Source organism: Sylvia atricapilla, chromosome 3 (assembly GCF_009819655.1).
Source record: "Sylvia atricapilla isolate bSylAtr1 chromosome 3, bSylAtr1.pri, whole genome shotgun sequence".
Taxonomy (NCBI): domain Eukaryota; kingdom Metazoa; phylum Chordata; class Aves; order Passeriformes; family Sylviidae; genus Sylvia; species Sylvia atricapilla.
Window position 1 is genome coordinate 103,356,006 of NC_089142.1, and position 19,225 is coordinate 103,375,230.

Here is a 19,225-nt window from a genome sequence, read left to right on the forward strand (position 1 = left end):
AGGCTCTTGTGATATGGTGTTCATTTGCTTTCCACGCTGATTTTGGGACTGGGTAATGAAGTAGATGTGTGTGGTTAAGCTAAATGGCCCAGAGTGATTGCCCAGAGCACAGGAGACTCCTTGGCCCTGTAAACCCTCCATGTACCTACACATTGCTGCAGTGTGGGGACACTGCTCTGCATGGAGGGGCCCCTGGTAGCATTTTCAGGTAGTTTGACAGCCTTGGGGTGTCATCATGTTTTTTGGTGGGGTGGCATCATGTTTTGTGCCTGGTGGAAGAAGGAGCACTCTCCTCCCTGGGGCCACTGAGGCAGCGTGCCTCTACGTCTATGCCCAGACTATCCATCCCTCTTCTCTGTCAGTCCTGGTTATGTTTCAGGGTGAAGAGGATACAACAGTACATGAAGAATAGCTCCCATTTTCAGCCCAATTTATGTTATATTGCAAAGTGAAGAGGATGCAATAGTACATGAAGAATAGTTTTCATTTTTCAGCCATTCATTTTTGGTTCTTGCCTGTGGATATCTTCTGAAGGCTCCCTTAAACACAGGGATGCCAGCTGAGATAAATTATGATTATTTGCCATTGTAGACAGCCATGTTTAACTCATTTGTACATATTTGGATGGGAAATGGTGCTTACAGGGTTTAAATCTCAACAATGTGAAGTGTCATTCCTTTCTGACTCAGAAGATGCTTTTTGGCAAACCTTTGACTGGTAGATATTCTCCTGTCTGTCAGGAAATCCTCATCCCTTTCCTGATGGAGAGGGCTCTGGGAGTGTGACAGCCCTAAGTTCACACAGTAGTATTTTTCCAACCACCATGGCCATGAATTCCAGTGGTTCTGTGCTGGTAAAATGTTGCCACAAAGCAGGTTTAATTTTCACTCTGATCAGTTTACAGCTTTTTCCCTCCTGACTTTGCATAGCTTGAGAGACATCTTACCAGAATACCAGTCAACATAGAGAGAAACATGAGAAGTGACTTTCAGCTGACAGACCCTGATGGGCCCTGATCTGGTATCAATACTCTTGAAGACTTTTCAAAACAAATGCTGTTTCTGTCAATGCAACTCTTTAACACTTTGGCATTTCAAGGCCTAAGCCTCCTGCCTTTAGTTGGTAGTGTGGGATTTTTGAGATTAGAAATCATATTATGAGTTGCTAAGTGGTTTGCCTTTCAAAGTCAGCTGCAAGTTAAGATGTATTTTGGCAGAAGCATGCAGTAAATGGGCCAGTCTTTCAAATACAATCCAGGCTGCCTGTTGCAAAGGGCTTATCATTCTGGGATAGGCAGTCAGGTTGCACTGCTGAATGCTTTGTGTGGCAAGAGTGGTGTAAGAGCTGTCTTGGAGTTACTGAGATGTGCTTGACAATCTCAGTATTTCTTTTATTTATTTTTTTTTTGTTGTTGTTGTTGTTGTTTCATGCAATGTGGTGAATATTGAAGCAAACCAGATTTGGTTTTCCACTGTTTCTTAAGAGTAGGACAGTATTCTTTACCATTATACATGTTCTTGAGGCCTTGACCTTTTATATTGCTGTGAATACTGTGAACATTTGCAAAGCTTTCTGTATAATTGCTACGAAAAGAGAGTTAAGGATATTAAGTGTAGTTTTCACTGCTTGAAAAAAAGATAAAATCACTTAGTTGTGTCCTTAGAACAGGAATGGTATGTTGCCCTTCATCCAGTCCATGCTAGGGCTGGAAGTCTGAGGTTCACAAGGTGTAGAAGAAACCCAGTGAAAGATAGAGATGAATGGCAAAATATTGTGCATGGAACACAACCCTTTGTGCACTGCCCATCACCAGAGAGGTTGGGATGGACTGTGTGTGAACTGTGGTGAAAGCTAAGGAGGCTTAAACTAGGGAGTAAGGAGGAAAGGTTAAGGTTGTTAAGGGTTTAATAGCCTTCCTTCTTCTTTCTCATTACTTCACTCAGCGATTTGAAATTTGAATTAATTTGCAGTAACTGAAGTCAAGATCTCCCTAGTGAGGGCCAGCTAGCAACAGGAAGTGTGCTGTTGGACATTTGGGCTATAAATGTTTCAGCTGTTGTATCTTGGGCGGGTAGCAGGCATGAACAATGAGTAAGTGCATCAGAAATAGAGTTTGAAGGTGCCTGAACAAGATCCTTAGTGTTGGGAAGATAAATAGGAGAGGATGTGTGTCAACTTTATCATGGTTTGAATATATGTACTCTTCACAAATTTCAACCCTCATCCCAGCGGGCTAGACTGTATGGATTAATTTTATAACAACCTTAATTCATGCTTTTAAAGACTTCATTCCCTGCTCTTGCAACAAATGGAACCAAGTCACAGCATTTTATGTGTATATGTATTACATTTGCCACCCCTTGCCCCTGTGGACTGCAGGGTTATTTGGGTTAGCATATGCTGAGCACTTGCTACAGATTTAATACCTTTTTCTTGCAAAACACAAAGCCAAGAATGCAATAGTTTTATTTTTTTTCATTTGTTTACTATATTCTAGCATACAGAGCAGATGATGGCAACAATAGAAGTAAAGATCACCACCACTGTTGGAGGTACAAATAGGTTCATTGGTTCAAATAGCTACAGGGCTTTTTCTAGATGTAACATGTGTGGTGAAAAGTATTTCCTTGCTGCAACACAGGTATTTATCAACCTGGGCAATAAAAAGGTATACCAAATGGGTCACCTCATCTGGACATTGCTCCACACCCTGAACAACATTAACTGAGCCTTCTGTTTTCCCTGTGTCTGCAATTCCTTAACTTTCAGTTTTTTTGGGCTTCCTGCCCCACTTCATCCTTTTCTGTGGTGTTTCCCTCCATGTGGTTCCTCTGGCACCTCTCCCTCCACAAGCCTGCCACGTGTGTCCAGTGTGTCACTCATGAGACCATCAGGCATTCCTGCAAGTGCCAGCTGAGTGCTCATGCAGGAGTAAATCAGGTGCTTGTGAGCTGTGCCATCATGCATGAAATGGTCAGCTTCTCATGCATGAGTTCAGTGATCACGTGTGACCTGAATGTGCAGCCTTGTGTGAGCAAATGGGGCATCTTGAACCAATTGGATGCCCATGTGTGAGCTAATTGGGTGCTCAGGCATGAGTTAATTGTGCCTCCATGCAGGGATTAATTGGATGATCAAGCATCAATCTGCAGGACACTCATGCATGAACTAACTGGGTGCTCATGCACGAACTTTGGTGGTCTGGCATAAATTAATTTGGCGTGAATTAATTGTGCACCCATGTTTGAGTTCATTGGGTGCTTGAGGATGAACTGATTAGATCACTCAGGTGTGAATTATTTGAGTATCCATGCATAAACTGGATGAGCACTCATGCATGTATTGATTGGGTGCTCATGCACAAGCTCGTTGAACCCAAGCAGGAGCTAGCTGGGCATCCCAGTGTGACTTCATGGGATGCTCATGCATGAATGCAATGCCCCCTGCAATGTGTGCCCTGAGGGGCATGATAATACTTGTTCAGGCTGAATATAATCCTGACATCTCATAGGGGTGGGGCTTGAAGTTTGTGAAGAGTGGGTGCAGTCAGACTGTGATAAAGTTGACCCCAATAACCTAGTCCACCAGCTCAAGGGGTAGAGCTTGGAATAGTTTCTGAATGAAAATTCAGACTGTGATGATGGTGATAACCTGTGTAGTTTGGCTCCCTGAGGTGGGGCTAGAATTTTACTAAGTGCATGTGCACTTGATTGTAATGTTAATCCCTTACAGTCTGGTCCACCAGCATAAAGGGTAGAGTTTGTGATGGATAAGGTGTTCTGACTATGTAGGAATGGCACTTAAGGACGTGGTTTAGTGGTGGACTTGGTAGTGTTAGGTAAATGGCTGGACTCAATGATTTTTAGGCATCTTTTTTGACCTAAATGTTTCTATGCTATGGTTTGTGGGGCGAGGAACAAGATTTTAAAGAGCATTGCTGCAGTGCTAATCCCAACTGTTCTGCAGGGAAGAAGGACCAAGTTCATAATTGCTGCATATTAAGTTTGTGAAAATGTTGAAAGTAGAGATAATAATGTTTGTGTGTTGAAACATCTCTTCAATGTGTGTGTTGCTGAGGCAAGGGGTGGAAGGCACTGAGATCAAACTGTAGGGTTTACTTTGTGCATGGGCACCTAACGAGCTCCTGCACCAGTGCCAGTTTAGTCCATGCATGGTGTGGGTGCCTAATTAACTCATGCATGATCACCCTATTAGTTCACGCCGGATCACACAATTACTTCACGCATGGGCGCCCAATTAGTGCACGATTTTATTGCTCAAATAGTTCACGCATGAGCGCCCAATTAGTTCATGCTTGAGAGCCCAATCAAGTCACACTTGAGAGTCCAATTAGACCTGGATGAGCACCCAATTTACTCACGCATGAATGCTCAATTAGTACATGCATGAGCACCCGATGAGTTCATCCCCCAAGTGCACCAGGAGTTCTCCCCAGTGCTGCTCTGGCCACACCTGGTGGGGTTTGGCACCCAGGGCTTCCAGCACAGTCAGCATGGGAGGTGGCCATGAGCTGCCCTGTGCAGGTGGCAGCTGGCTCTGAAGCTGAAATGCTGTCCCCAAATGCCCCCAAACAGCGCAGACAGCCCGTGGAGATGCTGGAGGAGACAGATGATCAGGAAGATGGCAGAGAAGACGTGTGTGAAAGAGGATGCTCCATACCCTGGGGATCACTGCAGCCCAAAGATGACATACAGCAGGGCAAGGAGATTTTCAGTGTGGCCATGGGTGACCTGTGCCAGTAGAGTGACACTGGGAAGCCAGAGGGGTGGAGGACACCTAGCAAGACACATGAAGGAGTGGCAGACAATAGAAACTTCTGTGTACACAACCCCAGCTTCCTGCATTGCCCACTGGATCAATGAGATGGTTGGTGCAAACCAAGTGTAACTTGTAATGCAAGTAAGAGAAGCTGGGTTTAGGAAGGTATATTTAACCTGAGTCCAGGAAAGCAGGAGAAAAAGATGCTTTCTTAAGTGCTTAATTTCTTGTATTTTATTTTCTCTCAATGCTTGAGCCTGATTAGAAAGTAATTTGTGTTAACTTCCTAAAAAATAGTTCCCCCAGTGGAGGTGGTTTTGTGCACTGCAGTGATTAATGGAGAATGCAGGCAGCACCCAAGTCTGATGTGGCCTGGGACTGCAATAATTTAAGTGACTTCAAGACCTAGGAAGGAGTATTGATTGTGGTACTGGAAATTTGGGGTGCTGTGGTATATCCTTCATGTCTGGAGGGGTAGGTGCAAACAGTGTGTGAGCAGGTTGCAAATGAAGGGTTCAAAGCTAGTGGAACCAGGTCCTGAGGGATGGGAAGGTGCCTGGGACAGGAGAGGATGGGGTCAGCTTTGAGCCCACTCCCAGGATTCAGGAGTGCCATCCACAGAGAGTCTCTGTGCCTGGGAAACTCCAGGAGAGCTGCTGTGCTGTGGGGTGTGGAGGGACTGGCTGCATCCTCTAAACAGATCTCCAGAGACCCCAGAAGCACATGGCAGATGCAGGGAGTTGACCTGAAGGTATCTTATTTTAAAATAAAAGAAGCCTGCTAAAAGAAGTGTTAACAAGCGCTCAGAGCAGAGGGGAGGCTCTTGTTCATTACGAGCAGGGCTTGTAGTGCTGTGCTGGGTAAAGTGTGCACCACATGGGGCTTATTCCTCCTGCCTGCTCCACGGGGCTAAGAACAGAGTTTGCAATTAGTGTATGTTAAGATCGTGATGGTGTTGAAAGTAGAGTTTATAATGGCCAGACGTTGAAACAGTTCCTGTGTGCTTTTCACCGAATGTATGGGGCAGAAATGGCAGAATGCTTTTTCTGCATTCACATGTGCCAGCCCAACTCGTTCATGCATGAGTGCCTGATGAGATCATGCCTGAGTGTCCCCTCAGCTCCTGCTCGAGCACACAATTAGCTCCTGCTTGCATGCCCAGTTAATTCATGCATCGGTGCCCAATCGATTCGTGCATGAGGACCCAATCCCTTCACACTTGCATGCCCAATTAGTTTTTGCATGAGTGCCCAATTAAGTTATGCATGAGTGCCCAATTAATCTGATAAGAGTCCAGGGAAGTGCCACTTCTGGGAACCCTGAAACTGGAGCCAGATGCAAATTAAACCACACCCCTTAAAGGACCCCTGGACAAATTAATCTAGGCTGGAAACCAGTCCCGTGATTTGAATTGAAAAGAAATGAAGACCAGATCTCATTCTACACCTGGGTATAATTAGTACAACATTAACTTGGATCCTTTTTTAGAACCCAGAAAGCAGCTGTGTGGGATGCTGGCTTTCTCCACTCGGAATTCTGGCCTTTCTGTTGCCATATGAGGTTTTTGTTTTGTGTACTCATCATTAAAATGTAATTTCCCATCATATAGCTTCCTCAGCCAGCATGCAATATCCGTGAAAACAAAGATATTTTAAATGAAAGAGCAAAGTTAAACCAACAGAAAAATTCAAGGATGCAGGGCAGGTCCCAGTCTATTTCAGTAGGAAGAAGTGGTGCATTCTTACCTCAAATGGATACTGCAAAAAGCTGTACATTGGCAATGCCTGGGTATGGTCTCTAGAAAACGAAGTTATTTTTGTTAGTGAAGACCTAGAGCAAGACAAAACAAAGGCCTTTTTTTATTATTACTTAGACTGTGTTATCCTTTTGCTTTTCATTTTTCATGACTTTTGTGATAGTGGCAGTTCCATCACCTAATTTCCATTTCTTGGTGAGCTCTGTTCTTCCATCATCTCTCTGCTGGGTGATGTAGTTCCTCAGCTAATGTCAGAGCAGCAAAATTGTCTGTGGAGGTCAGGGTAGCAGCTGACGACAGTCCTGTCCCCTCAGCCAGCAGCTGCTTGCTTTGGGATTTGGGAGCACTGAAGATTTTTTTTGTTTTTAGACTCAACCTGTAGATGCTTCTAAACTGACCTTTCTTATCTTGGCAGTGTCCTTATAGAAGTCTTAACTAATACCTACAGGTTGCTTGTAGCAGTAGCATGAAAGAGGTTTACCAGCTCACACCTCTTGAATCTATTGTTCCTCAGAAATGGGCCAAACCTTGTTGGGTCATATATGGCCAGACTCCAGTTTGGGACTCCAAAAACTGCAAGCCTGGGACAGAAACCAAGCAGCTTTCATTCTAATTTGATTGGAAAATGAACAGGAGACCATAAGGTTGTCTGTCTGCCACTTTTTTTACTTGCTCTTTATGATATAATACCTGATACATGCAAAGAATTATATATTTGGGCTTCATAATTCAGTGGCTTTGCTGCTGATTTTGAATCATTCTTTTTAAAAGTGGAAGCCATTCTCTGTTCCACCTGTGGTACCTGTTTAAGTAAAACAAACTCCCTGACATGGCTCACTTGTCACTGGTTTCAACATTTGGATCACATAAGATTTTTTTTTTCCAATCACAGAGAAACTGTTATTGATTTTTTTTTTAATGGTAGGCCAAGGGGAAAAATAAGGCAAAAATATCAGACACGCTTGGGCATCTCCTGATGTGCTTTAATATTCTGGTTTCTCCACCTCAAATTGAAAGAATGACAAGACAGAGCTGTTTGGGCTTGAAGATGCAGAGGGTAAATCTCCCTTGAGGCCCAGTTCTCCTGTTCCTATTTAGCTTGAACTCTCTGGGTGGTGTCCCTGATTTAGAGCTTACTTAGCAGGTGCAACACGACTGGAATGAGGCAACATAACAACAAACCATGTAGGAGTAGAGAAGAGCCAGGGTTTCAAAACGGAGGCACGAAATGGGCTACTGCACGCAGAACAAAAGTAGAGGCGTTTGCAGACTCCACGAGTCTTTTGGAAAGTGTTTCTGGTATCACTTCTATTTCTTTTAATCTGGAAGCAAAGGGATAGATCTGTGTTCCTTTCCAAGTGGAAGGTGCCTGCTTAAACTGTCATAAGTCTCTTTTGAAGCATTTACTCCCAGCATGACCTAAATGCAGCTCTGGTGATGCAGGCATAGGGACAGTGTTGAATTTAAAGCTCAGCAGCATCAGCTCAGAGAACAGTGAGGAAAAAACTCTTCTGCAGGGCCATGAGGGCTCTGTGTGGTGTTCCTGCTCTGTCTGGCAGATAACCAAGAAGCTTCCCATCAGACTGCCAGAGCTGCACTGCCCTCTTGGGCATGGAGTTAGTGCCAGCATAAATAAATGGAAGGAAAATATATGAGCTAAATAGGAAGAATTCCAAGGCATCTTTTCATCTTGGGCTGGTATGATTTTGCTGGCTAATATTAATTTGCAGTGTGGTGACTGTGTGGCAAAATGCTCTGCTGCCCACACGTTGAACTGCGAGGTGTAAGGAGAGAGTGTGGGAAGAAAAAAACCAAGAGGGAAAAGTCTATTATAGTTTCAGATAGTAAAAGTTTTATTGCACCTTTTACACATTCCAGGGGATGCAAGTAATTTTAAATTGGACTGTGCAAACTGCTGTCTCCTGAAGACAGGTGTGGTGTCGGTCTGTGTTTGGATATACCTTCCGCATGAAAGATGAAAGAACAGACTGAGGGATTCATAGTCAATTCTCTCCCTGCCCTCTAAAGTTAAACAAGAATGGAGGATATGTAGGTCTTAGAAGCCTTCTCTCTGCCTTTTGCTCTAGCTCTTCTTCCTGCAGTGACTTAGGATGTAGATGAGCTGGCTTCTGAACCTGAAGAAAATTAGAATATATTTGCAACCTGTGGTCACAGAGAAGAGACTACATTTCAGAGGTTTGAGAACTCAGTTTCCTCAGCTGATATGTGACCTTTAAACTTACCTGTAACAGACATTGGTCTTGCCTTCAGCAATTTTTCTTTTCTTTTGCCTCAGTCTTGCTAGAGTTTACACTGAGTAGTAGTGGAGCAGGCAGGTTGGTCCATAACTCCCTCCTTTCTATCTTGTTTTTTTTTCCTGAGAGACAACTGATGCAGGGCCTGAGCCACCAAAGCTGTCAGACCTGGCCACAGGACTCTCGTGGGAGATCATGTGGCTAGGTTAGAGTTTAGCTGGCACAGTCCAAGGTCAGCTCCTTCACTGATAAGAGCTCTTGTGAAGAAAGCTGCAAATGATGGCCTGCCCCTCCTTTCCTGAGCTTTTACTGCTGGCCCTTGCCCTGCTCCATCACAGCCTTGCAGCATCTGTAGTGGTCTCATACTGACACAGCTCTGAGCCAGACCCAAGGAATGTCTGGCATTCCTTGGCATCAGATGTGCCCCAGCACTGCAGATTTGCTGTGTGATCACTGGACTGTGTCTGGCTGATCACTGCCCCTTGCCCTCATTTTGACCTGGACCTGCCAATTTCTGCCCCCATCTCTGTGTTGGTGAGGTCAGTGCTGGAATCTTCTTTATTAACCCACTTTGTTCCCAGCCTTTTGTGCCTTGCAGAGCCCCCTGCCCTCACTGCTCCCTGGCAGTTTACCACAGTGGGGACCTGTGGTAAAGCTTCAGCTTAAAAATGGTTCCCAAGGGAAATGAGGGGCAGGTCCTTGCTCCTGGCTTTCTTCACAGCAGCTCTTATCAGTGACAGAGGTGATCTTGAACTCAGCCAGCTGAACAGTTTGCTTAGCCAACTAAATCCTAAGAGGGGGATGTGTTCTGGGCCATGAGAAGATTCTCATACCTGGCTGAGCACCAGTGCTCCCCTCTGTCTTCTGGATGGCTCAAATATACTTGCAAGACTTGTGTGTTCAATAATCCTGCTCCCCTGGTCTTTCACAGCTGCATGTTCCTTGCTCCCTGTCCAGCATTGTATACAGTTCTTCCTGTTACTAGGATTTTTGTGGTCCCAGAGCCCCTCTTGCTCTTATTTCAGTCCTTATTGAAAAGTTTAACAAGCAATATAACACACTTTTAACTTTATTAACCCAGAGTCGTCACGTGCTGCCGGAGAGATCCTGGTGAATTCCAAACCCTCAGGCCTGTGAAATGCCTCCCAGCCTGTGCCCCACTTATGTGTAATTTGGGTGTGTAAAATGGGAAGTGCTGTGCCCTGTGTCCCCCTAGGGCAGGGAACACCGTCTCTTGCAGGAGGTTCATGGCTGAAATGTTTATCTTCTGCTTCAGCACTGAAGATGGTTTGTTCTGTTCACTGTTTGTTGGGAAGGGATAAAAGCTGGATAACCAGCAGCTTTTTGAGGTAATCTGTGGCTGGGTTAGGTGCAGCAGTGTCTGTGGATAGGGAGTTCCTCTAAGAAGTAAAGAGATCACCTCAGCCTGTTTTTGACTTGATGCTGTAAAGCCAGCACTATTCTCATGAGACCTCCCATCAGCCCAGAAAAATAGCAACTGTCCTTATTCTTTAGAGGATATCCCATCAAATGTGGGTTACACAGGTTGATAGAATTACTTGGTTCCAGTATCAATGATATCTTATTTTTCCTTTCTGGCTTTGTTGATGTATTTACCTGACAGTCAACTCCAACTTTTTATCTTTTGTGAGTAAGAGCACAAGTCCAAATAGGGAAGTAAGTCTAAACAGTATATGTGAGGAAAGTAGATTTATTCTCACTTATATGGATTGGAAATTGACAGAACATGAATAGGATGCTTTAATCTCTCTCCTTTCTTCTCTTTCTACCACATCTCCTTAATGCTGCTCCTACTCCAGGTTATATTCCTTAATGCCTCATTTTTCTTAATTATAACACTTGTTTTATCATATCCTAATGTATTTTCTGATGCTCTGCATGACAAGGAGATGACATTTGTCTTCCAAGACTTTTTTTATGTCTATTTTTAGGCATTCAGAACTGGCTGAAAAGGAGCCGTGTTTGAGATAAATCTCAAATTGCAAATGGATCGTTGAATTTGTACCAACAATTCTTTTAGGTTTTGAATCTTAATTTAGAAGTAGACAAGCCCAATGGAAAAGGCTGGTGATGAAATATTGAGTCTTTGGAAGTGAAGAGGTGGGGACAGGGACAGGGTTGGTGGGGAGTGAGTCTGTCAGGTAGGCGTAGTCAAAGTAATTTTAAATGAATTAGGGACAGTGGGGGTAAATTATTCTGCACTGAGCTCCACACAACCACATCTTCAGCAGCACCTGAGCTGGGGAGTTCTGTAGCTAACTCAGGAACCTCTGCACTACAGACATACCCCGAGGTAAAGAGAATATAAATAGGGTTGGAAGGCGAGGGACCGAGCCAGCAGCCAATCTGCAGAGGGCGGAGGAGCCGGGATCAAACCTGCTGCCAGGGCTTTGAAAGTCATGAAAAGCCAGAGCCTTAGTTTGCTCACACAGGCACAACTCCTCTGGGCTTTGGGGAGAAAGTGTCTGGGAGGCTCTCAAGGTACATGTGCAGAGGCAGCCTTGTTGTGCTAAAAAACAAGCTCTGATTAACCGTGCACGTGGCAGGAATTTTGCATTGCCGCTAAAGCAATGAAAAGTCCTGAAAGATTTCCGTGACATTAATTTTAGTTCATTTGAGATAATCCATGTAGGGCTTAAATAATACATGAGATTTATGTAGTGTATCTCTCGGCCTCAGTGAAAAGAAATTTTGCCTTGTTGACACCAACCAGGCTAACCAGCAGACAGGACAAAAGTAGTTTTTCATCCGAGTATCGCTGCCTGTTTCTTCTCCTGGCTTTCATCTCTCACTCCCTTTCTTTCTCACCTCCCGTTTTTTTTTTTGTTGATTGGTGTCACCTCACATGCTTAGGATGTCTGCCTGTCTGCTCAGAGTGTGAACACATTCCTCAGAATGCTGATTTGTTCGTTTCACGCCAGTGTCAAAATGACTTATTAAATTCGGCACCTCCTGATACTCGGTGCCTGATGTGTTGCTATCCAAACATTAAATGACAATAAGCATATGCAGCCGCTGGGCCTAGCAAACTCATTTACTTTGATAAAAATGTCATGGCAATATGCTTTAAATCACTGTCCTTTTCATCATTGTTAATTGCTAGCTCTAGACCTCTTTCCTATGCGTAGTGCAAGTGTTAGGATGCTGCTCCTCCTAGCCTGATTAAACATTATCTTTTCCAACTGTAGAAATCTCTTTCAGTGGCAGTGTTATTTCATCAAGAGATGGATTTTGCTCTTAATTAGCCAACACGCCACCAGGGATACTTCAGTCATGGGTGTGAAAAAGCCTCCAGCAAAAGATTGTTCCCTGGGATTAAAAAAAAATAACGTATCAGTGACTTGGGGATAATTGGCAGCTTCGGTGACGGTACGTTGGCTCTGGCAGTGACAATATGTTCTGGTGTAATATCAGTGTACCTGCTTCTGTCTGCTTTCCAGTTGGCTCACTGCAAGCTCAACAAGAGCAGTTCTGTGTGTAACAACGTGTGCCACTGAATGCTGGGGGCGGGGAACCATTCCCCACCTTTTCTGCTGTCCCTGGTGAGCTGCACAGCTTTCACAAGGCACAGGTTTTGGGTTCTCTTCAGCAAAAATCCACCCCTACCCATCCATGATGGCTTGAGCTTGATGTTGAGTTTGGACTTGAATAGTCCTGGTAATTTCCTGCTGCTAGTCATATGCTTAATTGGAGCTTTTGCTTTCATTTTGTCTTTAGGAGCTAGTTGCTTCTGTGGTCAGAAAGGTTTGGCCAACTGAATTTCTGGTGATATTTTCCCCTAAATAGTAGGAAAAAGATCTTTAAAAACAACCAAAAAAAATCATCAAATCTTTATGTCTCTAGGGAATATAAGATTATTTGTTGTGATAAGTTTATTTGCAATGAGAAAATAGAATTTCAGACATCTTTGCAAAGATACCCTTCTCACAACCCAGGGATGACTTTCAAATAAACTGTCTCAGAGCTTGATCAGAAATAGTATCTGAAGGATTTATTCAGTCCAGTGGTGTTAAAAAAAAAAAGATCTATCCTGCATGGAAATGAGAATTTTATTAATAAAATATTATTATATTTTGTAAAGAAGTTCTGAAAGGGGGGGGGTAATTGTCTGTGTCTGGGGAAGGAAATCCATGCTGCTTAAGGGTGCAAATATGAGAGCATATCAGTCACATTGCACTGCTGCCTGAACCTGTTTTAACATTTGCAGACTCAGCCTAAACACCTTCAAGAAATCAAACCCAAACAGTCTCATTTGGTATAAATGTGCTCGATCCAAAGCTTGCAGAAATCTATGACAAGTTTGGGGATGCGCTTCTAATTGTCACAAGGAACTTCCAATTACTCAGTACCTTTTCTAAAGAGAGGGAGAGATACAATTTCATCAGTCAGAGACCTTCTTCTCCAAATGGAATGAGCTCTAACACATCCTTCACACCGTGAGCCTGTCAAGCAGCAGCAGCAGAAGGAAATGTGATCAGGCATTTGGAGGTGCCTGCCTTGTAGCAGCCAAGCAGAGGTTGTTGCTTTGGTGTCAAATGAAATGAAGAGATGGTTGGACTTTGCAGGGTCTATCTTCTCCAGATAAAAGGCCAGTGACCTTTTCACATCAAGCCTGGAGAGAAGGGTCTGGTTAAGGGTGATATGCAAAAGTGTTGGCAAGAGGGCTGGTTCATTAGGGCTGAATCTCCTTTCTCTCACCTTAGGGAAGTAATTTAAGATGTGTCTGTCACATTGCTGTGTCCTCACGGGGTGGTGGATCATTCTTTAAAAGCAGAAACACAAAGAGAAACACTCTGAAATGTTGAAGTGATGTCTTTCTTTTCGAGAAATGCAGACTATTTTTCTTTCGAGCTTTTGGATGTTTTGAAGTGTTTTAATTTCAAAATTATCTGCCCAGAAGAAGGAGTTAATCAAAAAATGAAGCTGAATAGTTTTAGAGTACTACAAAATCTTGTAGTGAGCAGAAATACAGGAAGTTTTATTTTGATATTTGGTTAGATGCCAAAGAATTAAAAAGGTATTGTCATTTCCCTTCCCATCCTCAATCCAGTCACAAAATAAAAGATCTTTGTTATTGCTAGTAGGAAGCCACTTCTCCATAAACATTTTTGAATAATTCTCCACCAGACAATGCTGGCTATAGGCCACTCTTGTAGATCTTTCTGAATGCCTTAGAACAGCTTGAATTACTTCCTTATGAAGAGAAGAGATTGCATTTGTGTACCTGATACACCAGTTACTGCTCAAGTATCAGAAAAGAACCACGCCATTTCAAACACCTTTAGCCATTCAAACACCTATTTTTCTACAGGTAGTTTGCCCATGCCAACAGGCATTTACCAGTAAGCCTTTCCACATGTGTGTGTGTGCAAAAATTTGGGTTGTAATATGAATAAAGCACTGAGTGCTATAATGCAAAGTAATTTTGTTCAGGTTTTTAGCAGTCAGTAATCAAGTCAGCCTTGATTACTTCCCTAGACTCACATGGTGTGGGGGCAGGAGATTAGGGTTTGTGAAGAGGGTGCACCTGTGTACCTGACTTAGTTGGATTACTTACACCTGAAGTGGCAGGAAAGAGCCACTCAGCATCAGTTTCTCTCATGCTCTAGTAATCCATTGTGGATTATTATCGAGATCAGCTTGGGAAGGTAATAAGATTTTAACACTCCAGTAAAAGGTAGGAAAGGAGAAAGAAAGAAACTTCAGGCAGCAGTTGACATCTATCCTGTGATGTGAACAGTGAGTATTTTTCAGGCTTGTGAAAGATTTTGTAAAAAGGTAGAACAAGCATGACAAAGGTCTGGAAGACAATAACAAAATAGGATTTTGTGGAAGAGAAATTAATGTTTCTGGAGGTAAAAAAGTTTTTTTTTTTAATATGTCATTCAGCTAGTATATTAATATGAACAATGCTTTGTTTTCAGTATTTTATAGGCCATCTAGGGAATTAACTTAATGTACTTTATTGGAGAAAGACTAGAAGGCTCAGAGAAAATGTCCAGGTCTGGTAGGATACTGGGATGTGGATACTTTTGGAAAGGCTACAGTTATCAGAGTGCTTGATTTAAACTGGTGCTGACTGTTGATTAAAAGACCCTGCCCTGTTTGTGGAGAAAATTTAAAATAATGGTTTTGTTTCTTCTCTGGTGTACAATGGCAAGGCAGCATTGAAAGTATTTTTTGGTGATACAGAAATATATGAGGGGCTAATGATCACTTTTAACTTCTTCTACTACTTCCATAGTTTTTGATTTAATTCTTCTCATTCATCAGACTTCTCATTCATCAGACATTTGAGTTGATGGAAGCAAATAGTGCAGTGGGGTGAAAATACTCATATCAAAGAAGACACTGAAAAGATGTGTAGATTGGACTGAGTCAGGTTTCCATAGTTAGAATAAGAATCCCTCAAATAAACAAGCAGAAAATTGTTCTCATCTCTGGTGCCTTTGAGTCTGTTAAAGTCAAGTAGAACCGACAGAGCTGCTCAGTGTCCCCGTGTCTGAGTCAACAGTGCTGCCATTCAGACCACAGACAGAAACCCTTCAAACCCTTCTGCATACTCACATCCATGATTTTGGAAAGAATCCCTCATTATTAGAGCCATTATTAAAAAGAAAAATACCCCCTAACGTTTTGTTAATGGTGTTGAAAATAACATAAAGATGCCCCTTTGCACTGTATATTACTTTAGCTGAGAATACTTTTGGATAGAAAAGGGATCTCAGGAAATCTTTCCCAATCAAAGAAAGCAGAAACAGAGTTGGTGGGCCATCAGCAGCGAGAACTATTTGCTGGTTTGTTTTTCATGAGTGATAAAGAGTTAAATGAAGCTGGAGTAACTGTAAGTTTGTGGCATTGCTGCTGCACGCTGTATTCTGGTTAAAATCTGTTGTCACAGCTTTATCATCCATGTAATCAGGTGTGATATTGGCTCTGGGTAGCCTCTCCTGCCTCTGCTTTCTCCCAGTTCACTCTGGGAAGGAGCAGAGTAGTAGGAGAAAGAAAGAAAGAAAGAGAACAGAAGCATTTACTTGGTCTGAAGTGCTGTTAAAAGGACATCTATGGGCCACTTATTTCATAAGGTTTCATTCTGTAAATGCCACTTGAGCTAAAATATTCCCTTTCATCTTCCTGACAGAAATATGACACAGTAATTCTTTGTGAAAATGTAGATGATATGCTGCAGTAGTTACAGTGAGTTAGGATTAAGTGGCAAATGCCTACTCTTAAAGGCTTAATTAAAGACACAATAGCTCTGGGAGGTCATTATTGTAATTACAGTGCTGCCTATATTGTTGTAACCGAGTACATGGTTGTAGTGTCATGTTATCTCTACACAGCATCCTGGTTTGATGAGGCAGCTATTGCATACATTCCATGGGCTGTGATTTGCATGAGCTCTTTGCTAGTCTGTTTAAGCTTGAAAATCTGATTCAGGGCTCAGTTTATTTTTACCAGTTTTATATGGGTACAATTCCATTAAGTTAAATGTGACCACCTTAGTTTTGTTTTGGGTGTTTTTTCTTTTTTTTTTTTTTTTTTTCTTTACCCCCATGTGCTGGAGGGAAATTAAGCTCTTTGGCTTTGGTTACAACCTGTAGAGATTAAGGAAAGGGCTGAAACATGACATTTGTCTTAATGGTTTCCATGTATACAGTGATTAAGATGAAATAATGGTTTTCATCCTAACTTAATCCACAGATAGTTTGAAGAGTAGATCCACAACAGAGGGCCTGTGTGAAATTAAATGTTAATGTTATAGAAGTGCAGCAATCATTTTCAGCAGTGTATTTGGGGCCTGTCTGACATGCTTACCTTCCCCAAGAGATGAGATTTTTCCCTATTTTTTCTTTCCAGTCTTGTATTAAAGCCCTGAAGCTGTATGACTCTTGTTGCTTACCATGAGAGAGAACTCCACAATTGACTAATCTCGTGCCTGGAAGTATTTTAATCTGACTATTTGGGAGGGGATTGCAGTGATAGCAAACAAAGCAAGGTTAAATACAGTGTGGGTACTAGTCTGAGTAGAGTTAGGGCAAGATGGATCTCAGGGAGCTCTGTCTTGCAAGATTAGGCTTGTGTGGACTGCTGAAATGATAGCTTAGTTTCCCATGTTTGTGGGATGAAATCCAAGTGAGGTTAGATCACAGTGGAAAGGAGTTGGAATTCTTTTATTGAGATGCATCCTCTGAGAGGACTGAAAAAAAGATGAAACCAAGTACCCAACCATTCCATTACCTTCTCTAATTGCTGGTATTTTTATTTTGTATTTTTATTTTGTATTTTTATTTTGTATTTTTATTTTGTATTTTTATTTTGTATTTTTATTTTGTATTTTTATTTTGTATTTTTATTTTGTATTTTTATTTTGTATTTTTATTTTGTATTTTTATTTTGTATTTTTATTTTGTATTTTTAATTTATTTCTATTTTCAAAATATATTTGTATTTTATTTTAAAAATATATTTATATTTAATTTTATTTTTATCTCTGAATATTCAAGCAGTGCTTGCAAAATGGAATGTAGCCAACGGGAGAGATGGAATTACCCCAGAGGAGAGATGCTCTTGGACTTCAAATCACTTTATGTACCAGGAGCTATTTGAATGCTTCCAGCATGTGGCAGTATCCTGTCTTTGAGGTTATTGTCTGAGAGCTGGTCACAACTATTACTTTCCTTGGCTTATACTGCAAGCACCCAACAACTAAAACAAAAGCTCTTTTTACATTTTATCTTAGGGTAGGATTTGCCTCATTTCAGCTCTCTTTAAAATGCAGTTTGTTGCTGAGAATAAATCAGGCATGGATTAGTTTTTATCCATTTTGCCCATTTGTAGGTTGCGCAGGTTCTACTCTCATTATTTTAACTCCTTTGTCCTGTGACCACTTCTCTGTTCCTCTTAATTAATAACTATCCTCATAACATCAGACCCACAAATGAATGTAATGATCCTGGATCTGAGCTTTATAGCGTGGGGATTCTGAATCTTGTGCTCTCTGCTGGGATATTGTCTGCCACAAAATCCTGGCTTGACTTGTGTGCATGCACTAACATTGCCTTTCCAACTCTCTGCTTTCTATGGCTTTTGCTGAGATGGTCTTATTAGTCTTTCTTGGATTCTTCTCTCCAGGATACAGGTCATTTTTTAGGTTATGTTCCCTCCAAAGTCTCCAGCCATTTTTTAGATTATGTACCCTCTCAAGTCTTCAGCCTTACCTTGTCAAGGGGTAACAAGGTTTCTGACAAAGATCCACAGCAAGGTAGACATAAAATAAACATTTGCTCTTTCAAGAGTTTTTTTGAATTCATTGAACTGTGTTCCTCTACTGGAAATAACTCCTTTTGATATTTTTTTTTCCCCTGTGCTGCTTTACTTCAGGGATAAATCCATTCCTCTGTAAGAGTGGGAAGGTACTAAATTCTTGTGAAAGACAGGTTTGTTAAGCTTGAAATAATAATATCTATCAAAAGAGGGGTGCTGAAAGAATTATAAATTCCTGTGATCAGCCCAGTTGAATCTGGTGCTGAGCTCTGTATACCTCAATGCATGAGTAAAATTCTGGCTGTGGTGTTCATTCAGGACATATCCATTTTAATGAGATTGCTCTGCAAGGAATTAAAGTTATGTGCCTCTGCTGGTAGCAAAGCTGCCTGTATGTGCTGTGGTAGGAGGTTGTCAGAGAAAATTTGGATGTTTCTTCCCATTTACTTTTTTTTCTTCCTGTCTCCTTATCTTTTTTCGTGTCTTCTGTGTGAGAAGTAGCGGAACAGACAGGAACTCTGAGCTTAAACAGAAAGTGATGAGGTTGTTCAATGAGTTTATTATAACCCCTGCCAGTAATACTATTGATATTATTGGGCTATAACTAAAATTAAGAGCTGTGCCTAAGAGTACAGTTTGTTCAATCAGAGAACTACCAAATCAGAGAACTATATGGAGTGATTTTTTAGAAAAAAATGCTCAAGCTCCATGGGCTTTCAGCTCCCAGCATCTCCTGCCAGTGCTGCCAGGATCTCTGAGGCTGAGCTGGCTGCACCCTGGCAAGCAGAGCACTGGGAGAGGAGGTCACCACTGGCAGTGGTGTTTAATCTGAGCCTGGGAAGTATTGCTCGCCCTGGCAGTGCTTGGAGCTTGGAAACTTGGGAAAAAGATCTGTCCTGCAAGTTATTTTGATTTTAATTCTCCACCCCTTCCACCCACCCCTGATGTATTTATTTTTCCTTTTCTTTAATGAAACTCTTTCAAGGCTTTTCAGTTTCTAAAAATTAGGGAGGGTGGGACTCACGTACTTTTATTAGTTGTTGGAGGCAAGAGAAAAAGGAGGCAAAAAAAAAAGAGGAACACAAGCTAGAAGATGAAAATAATATATTTCTTTTAATAAGGGAAATGCTGTCCCAAATGCCCATTA

At 42.0% G+C, this 19,225-nt stretch overlaps 1 long non-coding RNA gene across 1 annotated transcript in view; it reads left to right on the top strand.

Moving 5' to 3' along the window:
• The first annotated feature begins 14,409 nt into the window (after positions 1–14,409).
• Positions 14,410–19,225, top strand: part of LOC136358503 (uncharacterized) — a 71,681-nt gene continuing 66,865 nt past the window's right edge. Inside the window, exon 1 of the long non-coding RNA XR_010743129.1 lies at positions 14,410–14,550. This is a non-coding gene — a long non-coding RNA (uncharacterized lncRNA). The remainder of the gene's footprint in view (positions 14,551–19,225) is intronic.